The 10,197-nt window shown below is 38.9% G+C and overlaps 1 pseudogene; it reads right to left on the bottom strand.

Annotated features, from left to right (window-relative positions):
• Nucleotides 1–8,981: 8,981 nt before the first annotated feature.
• Nucleotides 8,982–9,819, bottom strand: LOC148016203 (uncharacterized; annotated as a pseudogene).
• Nucleotides 9,820–10,197: the final 378 nt, after the last annotated feature.

Below are 10,197 nucleotides of genomic sequence, written 5' to 3'. Positions count from 1 at the left end.
ATGACCTTCTTGTCTTTTGCATTCCATTCCTTCGGTGCCTTTGTCTCTTCTGCAGTTGGAGGATCACTCACCTCTGGCTCCTTTTCTTCACCTGAAACAAACTCGTAGAGGCCTTTTCCAATAAGGAAGTTTGTGACACGGAACTTCCATGAAGGGTAGTTGTTCTTGTCAAGCTTCTCAATGATGGGGCTTCCACTGTTCTCTACCATTATCACAAAACTAATACCAAACAGCAAGCAAATCTTTTGCAACCCTCAACCTGTAGTGCACAGCAATACATCAGACAGCCTTTTTCACTGTCTGCTCAACAATACATGCAATCTGCAACCTGTTTGCAGATTAACCTTATGTTTGCTTCATGCAAACACCTCAAGAATTAAGATTCTAAATATGCAACCTGCGCACCTACTTTTGGTCAAAACAATCGAAATCATAGTGTACCCCGAAACTACTGTCTGCAACCTTATGGCTCTAAAACGGGGCCTGAAACGACCTCAGATGCCTGAAATAACAGCGGAAAAATCCTAAAGGACTTATTTGCAGAATACACAGTGCTCTTTGCGCACACCAAATCTCACTACAATCTGAGATTTTTGCTTTGCCTTGCTTCCGGTGCCTCCACAGGCACTATCCAAGAGAAAGAGTGGAAGGATGGGAGAGCTTCTTACCCGTGGCTTGCTTGCTCGAACCTTGCTTCTTCTCCTTCACTTCAGACTTCAAAATTAGCCTCTCTCAGTGGCATGGCTCTGATACCATGTCAAGAATCGCGTGGTGGGGGGACTTGCTCAAGATGTTGCGCCGAACACACACAATGCACAAGGAGAAGCTCACTCAAGAGACAAGAAGAGAGATGGAGGCCAAAACGTTTTCTTGCTGGTTTCTTCTTCTTCTACACACTTTACAATGTACACAAAGTATAGATAAGATACAACATAAAGGAAAGTGGCCTACTAAGTCAAACAATGCATAATCGACTACACGAGTCGACTGGCACTATAACTATGCCAGCTGTAAATAGGTGTAACAACCTGAATATAATAAGTAATGAGTCAGTGGCCATGTGAGATTCATAATGACCACCAACGTGCTAAGTGTAGACGTGTGGACCCATCTAACCAGGCGGTCCATCATCAATGTCCGCGTGTGTTGAGCTTGTCATCTCAACACATTTCACAGGATGGGCGTCATTTGAAGGATTCACATGCACCACTGCAAAGGGATAGTTAAGTTGTCTGACTTTAGAATGAGATTGTATAGAGATGAGAAGGTTAAGACCAAAAAAGGATATAGGGAGACTCGGTACAGAAGAAGACTAGATTATCTCACAAAGAGTGAGCTTAGAATGGCATCTATTTCTGCTAAAAGGCAAGTAAGGGAACTTAGCATGCAGCTATGGTGGAAAAAATCTCAAGTTGCCATTCTTTCTATGAGAGTCCGAACTTTAAGAGAAGCCAACATAGAGTCTCTTAATCGTAAGGATGTAAAAAGGTTCTGCAACAACATAATTGAAGCCCATAGGTTGGGCAAGTTTGGTGGTAAAGCTGCCTTGTGGGACTTTCTACAAGACGTTTCCACAAACATGATTCGGTCAAGTGCGGGACAAAGATATAGTGAAAGCACAAAGGCGATATTTGAAGTTGCGAGGATGTGGGGGAACCCATGGCTACATGATTTCCTAAGTTCCAACCTTAATGGACCCTCTTTATCAACAACAAAGAGAGGGCAAAGACATACTACTCAATTTGTACCAGGCATATACTGATACATTTTTAATGTGATTGCTGAAATCTATCAAGAGGAGAAAGAGAAGCATGGCATCATGTCAAAGGTTCCTTTCATTTTAGTGGAAGACAAAGCTACCATAAAGAAGCGGGTCATGTACCAATATCATGGTCTTTCCAATAAAAATGGATTCATACCTTGTTTGAATTAAGAAAGTATTGTAAAAGAGTTTGTGCTTTTTTCACCGATGCTTGCAGGTGGAACCCAAAGGATGATATGCTTGTGGGGTTTGATGGATATAAATCAGACGATCACGAGTGCTTGACAGCATGCATAATCAAAGTGGGAGAAGGACAAGAAGGGTATGAGAAGATTGTTGGTGCATTTCAGAATTGTGTTATTGGTGGGCATGCAAGAGTTTTCCTTGCAAACCCTTTGCATGATGCTCTCCCTCGCTTGGTCCTAGTTCTTCATTGTACTTGCAATCGGTTTGATGCAAGCTTTGTTCGCAAGAAATGGGCAGTCATTTTAAGTTTGTGGGATGAGAAGCTAGGGCCCACAGTTGCCGCAATCATTGGACATGCATCCAATGGTGATAGTCAGCAACGAAAGTTGATGCTTTTAGATTATGTAGACAAGTTTGGCAGTAGATTTAGACTCAAGTGGGATGGATGGCCACTCTCAGCAAAACTTTCAAAAAATTAAGTTTATGGGCTTCATGACCAAGACTTTGTACACAATAGGAAAAAGTTATTCAATGTTCTTGACAAGCCTAAGTGTCAGTTGGCTATTGGTGATGTTTGGATCACCCTAAATTATGTTCTCATCGTGTATGATGCTTTCTCTGTTGACAAGCATATGCTAAGAGAGGGAGACATTAGGTGAGATGATTGTCAAAACTAGGCAAGAGCTCAAAGAATATGTAGTAGGCAAGTGTAATGGTGTTTGGGAGAACTAGGAAATAATGGTGTTAGGGAGAACTAGGAAATAATGGAGTATGTAGAACAGAGTGGGGTATGTTCGGAACACAAGTGTATCTTGAAATTGCTAGAGACTACATTGACATCTATTTTTCTCCACACTTGAGCTTCGTGGATCAAGTTTATATTGTAGGAAAAGTCTCTTTCTTTTTTCAGATTTGGAGGTAGTGGATTATGCATCATACCACTTACACGATGAGTGTAAACTTCATAAGCAAGGAGGCGTTTTTGGATGTGCAGCTCTCATGCCATTTTGTTGCCTTGTTAATCTAGTATTTCAGAGACTTATTTCCAAGTCTCAAATGCCCTTTACATCTTATAGGCTCATATGCAATTGAAATGTTCTTTAGCAAGGTTGGGAGCATGGTGGGTCAAGAACTCTTGTATGACATTATGGATATGCCGCATACTACTGGGAGTTTGAATAGGCTTGCCTACTTGGAGTGTAAAGAGAATGGTCCTTTGTTTGCAAGAGCGCACAAGAAGCAAGAACATGTTTGGAGGGAGTTGAATCTCAAAGACAACATGTCGGAAGCTAATCTAGGAGACTATGATTGCATATCAAGTGATGATAAATTTATTGATGCTTTGAAGAAGGGGCTAAAAAGTGCTCATGAAATGTGTGAACGATTACATGTAAAACTGAAGGGCAAGAATGAAATGAAATGGTGGCTTGATCCTTGGTCAATTAGCTTTATAGATGCATATGTACAAGAATCTAACTCAAAAGAAGAAGATCAACCAGCTAGTCAGGAGTCAATAAATAGTGAGGATAGTGATAATGATGCATGCTTAAGTGAGATTAGACATGTAGTGGATTCTCTGCTAGACGAACAAGAAGCTATGAACCCAATTGTTTCTACTAAGGGTAAATCTTTCTTCAAGTCTACATTAGTGAGTCAACTCAATGGAAATCCCACACTCTCAAAAGATAAACTTACTAGGGTTTGCCAAGGAGTATACTATAACAAGGAAGAGAAGCCTTTTTCTATGTCAAATGAGAAACTATTTGGGATAGGATTAGATTGGGATGTATACTTTCAAGAGGACACAACAAGGAAGAGCACAAGAAAATGCAAACTAAGCTCTTTGCAAAGTAAGAAAAGGACACACATTGTATGGTATCTTGGAAGAGTTCAAAAGATGAGGAGAAAGGTTGGAGGGGGTTATGTGGAGTATAGGAGAGGGTTCAACCTTTCAGATAGACCTTCAAGAGTGGAAGTCCAACTTGGATGGTACCAAAAGACAAAAGGCTCAAGATGCTTTACATATAACCTTACGGATCTTGCTTACATGATAGACATTGATAGTATCATTTCCTTGGCAAATCTGACCTAGGATTGCAATACAAACTAGATGAGAATGATTGGAATGTTTTCAATGACTTTGTGAAGGGACATTAAAAATATTTGGTAGTTTTTTCTTCTTTGTACTTTTATTAATCTTTTATTACGCTTTATTTCTTCTTTTTTCTCATACAAGAAGCACAACTTTGTGGTTTTTCTTGGAATAGAGTTGGCATGATGGAGTTCTTTGTTTTATCACTTTTGTAGGACCTTGAATCAAACAAGTTTTTGGATACACATTTTTGAGATGGGATTTAGACTTGATGTGATAGTGCAAATCTCACACAATTACTATATCTTCACATGCAGCAAATAAAGCATCGAGTACTATACCTCTGGGGTTATTATGGAAAATTTTTGCACCAAGGTGGAGAAAGGGGATTTAAATTAGTACTTTAGGTATGTTTTAGTGTGCATTATCATAAGCTTTTGAATACAAGCAAGCAAATGGGTTCGAACTCTATTCTTTGTCATGTGTTGCAACAAGGTTTTCCAGGAATATCTGGCCATGTTGTATATTCTTGTGTTGTTTTGGCAGATTTTGGACTCATTCTTGTGTTACTTGATGAAAGACCCATTTTCAATGCTGCCTTTCTTTTGTTGTTAAATGCGGGTTACCTCCCATAATTTTAATATCAAGAACATTGTCAGGTAATTTCTCCTGTCACTTGTACATGTGTATGTTGTCAATGTAAGTGGCTCATAAAAATAGATACAGTGTAGCGAAATTCTAAACTGCATTGTACTTATTTTTAGATGGGATTTTTGATATGGGATTTAGACTTGATGTGATAGTGCATGCTCTCACACGATTACTATATCTTAGCATGCTGCAAATAAAGCATCGAGTATTATACCTCCAGAGTTATTACAGCAAGGTTTTGCACCAAGGTGGAGAAAGTGGGTTTAAATTAGTACTTTAGGTATGTTTTAGTGTGCTTTATTATAAGGTTTTACAAGAATATTTGACCATGTTGTATACTCTTGTCTTGTTTTGGCAAATTTTTGGACTCATTCTTGTGTTATCAAGAACATTGCCAAGTAAGTACAATAGTCGTCTTGTACATGTGTATGTTGTCAATGTCAATGGCTCAGAGAAATAGATGGGATATCGTTGTCAATGTCAGTGGCTCATAGAAATAGAAATGATGAAGTCCTTTGTTTTGTTGCTTTTGCAGCACCTTGAATCAATCGAATACACATTCTTGAGATGGGGAGGGGCCCTTCTAGAGTTGGTACAATTTCAGCAGGGCCACAAATCTATCAACATGGTGGAAGGTAGTACAATGGATATTCTTATATTTTAGTTGTATAGCTAAATTTTTCTTGGTCTTAGGTGCTTGGGCAATGCCCATACTTCCCATGGGTTTCTCTTAACACACTATGGTGCTTGGGCAATTGTCATTGTTGAGATTTATTAGCTTTATTGAGATAAGCTATCAGAGTAACTTGGGTTCTTGTGTATCTAGGAATCTCGTAATGATCTTTGAAAGAAGGCTCTAGAGATGTGAGGAAAGGTATTTGGCATGGATATCTGAATATAGTATTATGGTTTATCTGGACCTGAGAGGTAATAAAGTACATGACAGTTGGTATGCTCTTCAGAGCGGTACTTGAGATAACTGGCATGCTCTTGAGACAATAATAAAGTACATGACAGTAATAAAGTACATGGATTTCTCTTAACAGAGTCTAACGTATTTCTCTTAATAGAGTCTAAGAAGGCCAATGAATTGTTCAAAAAGGCCTCCAAATGCTTTTAGCAAGCTTTAGATGAGGTATTGCCAGCCTAATTGTCATTGTTGAGATTTATTTGCTTTATTGACATAGGCTATCACAATAACTTGGGTTCTTGTATATCTAGGAACCTCGTAATGATATTTACAAGAAGGTTCTAGAGATGTCAAGACAAGTATTTGGCATGGATATTCGAATACAGTATTAGAGACAGTAATAAAGTACATGATAGTTGGTATGCTCTTGAGAGAGGTACTTGTTGATGGAAATCTTTCAGCTTATTCTTTTATCATGCTTGATGGGACACATGAAAGGATGATACATACTGATGTGTTGTTTGGGTTGTTAAAAGGGTTGGTTAGGACTTGCATCTAATTGTTCTAGTGTGATGCATGCTCTTAGGGGACTACGAAGGAAAACAATAGTCTCAATTTTTTGTGATGGAATAGTTTCTACTATCAATACTATATATTCAAGGGTCTAGCTTCACCTTTTTGTTTCCATGATAAATAATTAACCTTTCTATGTCCTTGATAAATAGGATTCAAGCTCAGGAGGGACTTCTCAAATGCAAGGCGTTGAATCTTTCACCAAATGAAATGTAAAAACTTTTACCAATAGTTGACACAAGCTCATCAGATTCAGGTTTTCATGAACTTGAACTTGAAGTCTTACTTATGGATTCTGTTTAGATGTAGAGCAGTGGTGGAATACTATTTGTTGGAAAGATTTTTGTATGTGTAGACTAATTTCTAATGATGAATGTTGCAGGTGCCTTTGATGGTGTACTAGAATTGCTAGTATGTAGTGGTCAAAGCCTCCCTAAAGCCGTAATGATGATGATTCTGGAGGCATGGAAAAATGACCCAAACATGGAGCCTTATCAGAAGGCTTTGTATGAGCAATTCTCTGCATTGATGGAGCTGTGGGATGGGCCAGCTCTTATAGCTTGTATAGAATAGATGAGTTTATCTAGTTGTATGCTATATTGAAGGTTTTGAGATGCCTCTAATGTTCTTTTGCATGGTACAGTTACAGATGTTTGGTATCTTGCTGCAACTTTGGATCGAAATGGGCTTCGTCCACTAGGAAGATACTATGAGACACACAGTGGTCGTGTGGTTATGGCAAGTGAAGCAGGTGTGGTTGATATTTCCCCCTGAGGATGTTAATAATAAGAAGGGACGGCTTAATCCAGGAATGATGCTTCTAATGGACTTTGAGAAGCATGTTGTTGTGGATGATGATCAATTAAAAATGCATTTTTCCATTGCTTGTCCATACTCAAAGTAGTTGCACAATCAAAAGATAATCTTGAGGGAGATTGTGGATTCAGTTCCAAAAAGAGATTTGGTGGCACCGCATATAATTGGTTCTATTAATGTATGTTTTTCCATCCCTAGTTTGTGTCTTCTATTGTTTGAGCTTGCTAGAATGAACAATATCTGAATGTGATAATTGTTTGCTAAAGTCTCTTGGATGCATTTTCTAGGTTGACACTTGTGATGAAAACACTATTGGCTATGAACACTATTGGTGGTAAATCAAACTCAGGTCAGCTCTACTATGCTGCAATGGTCTACTCTCGTCTTTGGTTGCAGGTGATCTTGTGTTGATTCATGTCCTGGTTGCTAAATATTTATCTTAATCTTTCTATACATGTAGATGAAGGTGGGTAGAATGCCTCTCATTTGGAAGAGCTTCCAGATGGGTCTCCAAATCCCAGAAGAAGTGTAATTAAATAGGTTGCAAGTGGTCATTTTGGTGTGACAAGCTACTATCTGGTAAATGCAATTGAGCTATAGATCAAGATGGCACATGTTACGAAGTTTTGCACAATGTTACTATTTCTTATACAAGACTTATTCTATGTAGGTGTGTAACCTTGACATTCCACATTTTAACAGGGAGCAAAACTAGGTGAGGGGGTGAGCTTCCCGGTCATAAAGTAGTAGGTGACATTGCAGTGACAAGAAATTCCACTCTTGGTGAGGGACTTATTAGTCTGCCACCACACCATGATATTTATTCCATTTGCACAATTAATCTATGATTTAAAGGTAGGCTCTCAAGATAGATTTCTAAGTTTGATGTATCTCTATACTGTTGGCCCTATAGTTCCGCATGCTATTATTTTATGTGTCTAATTTGATTGCCTTGAGAGCTGCTTACTAGTATATCTCCTGTGTCATTTCAGAATTCAAATCCAAGAGCTCGTATTAGTGTGAAGCTTGTGTCTGAAGCTGGATTTATAGCTAGTGGAGTTCTGAAAGGGCCTGCAGATCATGTGTTATTATCAGGACATGATAGTGGCACATGTGCATCACACTAGAATGGTATCAAGAATGCATGTTGAAACAGTTAGAACAGGATTGGAAGGGGAGCTTAATGTTGGCTCTGCACTTTTGAGGATTTGGAAGGGGAGCTTAATGTTGGTAGATATGTATGGGAAATGTGGCTTGATTGAAGAAGCCTGAGAAGTCTATCATGAACAACAAATTTGAGATGTTACATCATGGAATGCATTAATTGTAGGATATGCTAAACAGAAGCTTGGTGAATGGGCAGGGATCTTTTTAACCAAACGCAGTTGGAGGGTATCTGTTGTGATTTTGTCACCTTTGTTTGTAGCTTAAAAGCTTGTGCCACTATATGAGCCCTTGAAACATGTCAATAATTACATGCAGAAATCATCAAAAGGGGATATGAAAGAGAGCTTTATGTGGGCAATGCATTAGTAGATGTTTATGTCAAATGTGACTCCCTTTCAGAAGCACATCATGCTTTTGACATGTTGCCACTTCGTGATGAAGTCTCATGGAATACACTCATGGGGGGATTTTATTTTTACGGGCTTTCATTTTTGTTCTTTTCTAATCAATCTCTTTTTTTCGAGCTTTTTCGTGCAACATATCCATTCTGCATATAAATAGTCTTACTTAAGGAGTACGACACGTTGCATTTACATGAACACACATCAAGAAAACAAAACCAACGGAAAACTAGTAAAATATATTCGTGTCAAATAGTCGCAAGGTACACTCTTCCTAAAAACAAATCAAAGATCCCAATGCATGTAATCTCTTAGACAAAATCGGGCATAGTCACATGATGAAGTGTATAATAAACATATATATAAAAGTAGTGACAAAATGAAATGTCTAGAGTCTCTCGAAAAAAAAAAACACTCTCTCTCTCAGCATGGTACCGGTCCACACACTATGGTGGACAAACACTCCCCATAGAGCACATCATCTATTTCTAGACACATGCAATGTCTCATCTCCTCTACACTGGCCCGCGCCAAACCACCACACCCCGCAAACACATCCAAAACATAGTCGTAGCATTTTGTAAATGTAGCTAGTAACCACCTAACCATATCATCAATCACATATCACCAATCAAGATACAGAATCTTTGCGGCCATGCAAGTAGACACAATGAAAATACCATACAAGGTAACCTGAGAGCAAAAACATGCAAGACTACTTACCGAAAGAAAAGATGAGACCTCTCTACTCCACCTCTGACAATGACACCATCAACGTCCATGGGAAAGACACAATCATCCATCATGTAGCTACGATACGCTGGAAACAATCTCTCTGAAATCTTCTCCCCAGCCTCTCTGTCATAGCAAGGCACAACATGACCAGTGTGTGTGCCAAAGACACACAGTAAGATCAAGTACCTATTCACGAGTGGAAATAGAATAAGTGATCCATGTTTTTATTTAAAGCATGTAACACAAACTTTATTTAGAACATACAACCGTATGTTCAACGTATCCAACTTTGTTATCTTACTGCCTCTCTAGTAACGGGATGTCGATAAGCCTTGGAGTCACACATGAGTGTCCAAGTGCGGTGAAGCACAAACCCCACTCTTGCTGCATCCGTAATAAACTCACCTATATGCTCTGCTAAGCACATAGTGACTAAGAATCCCTGGTCGGCCAAATACTCGTGAGCAAGGTCCATACAACCCATAACTAGACCCTTTGAGAACGTGTTCCACTTGGGAATAGTCATGCCCTCTACAAACAACATTGGCATTATGATATATGAGAAGTGAGTTTGATGTAAACCTTGTGTGATAGAAAGCATAACTTAACCAATGGGATGGGACCTAGAGCATCCACAAGCAAGCTCGTAGGAAAATCCGCAAATATCAATCGAGCCACCTCTTGACATGGAACTCCATCTTTGCTATAAAGATGCATCTTTTGTGTTGCAAAAAACTTGTTGATGCTATACACAAAACAACATAGTCATTAATGCAAAGTAAACGATGATGCAATGCTATATGCAACATGTAAATTGATGTTCTTGCAATATGTAGTTGTCATGTTGACCTATCAAGGGCAAATCTATCAATTTGGGTCACATCCACTAATAGAGCATCGACAT

This window comes from Lygodium microphyllum, chromosome 23 (genome assembly GCF_053477565.2).
Source record: "Lygodium microphyllum isolate KBCC chromosome 23, Lygodium_microphyllum_v1.1.10, whole genome shotgun sequence".
In the NCBI taxonomy this organism is placed as follows: domain Eukaryota; kingdom Viridiplantae; phylum Streptophyta; class Polypodiopsida; order Schizaeales; family Lygodiaceae; genus Lygodium; species Lygodium microphyllum.
Note: the sequence above shows the minus strand (reverse complement) of the source record. Positions and strands in the feature narration are given on the sequence as shown.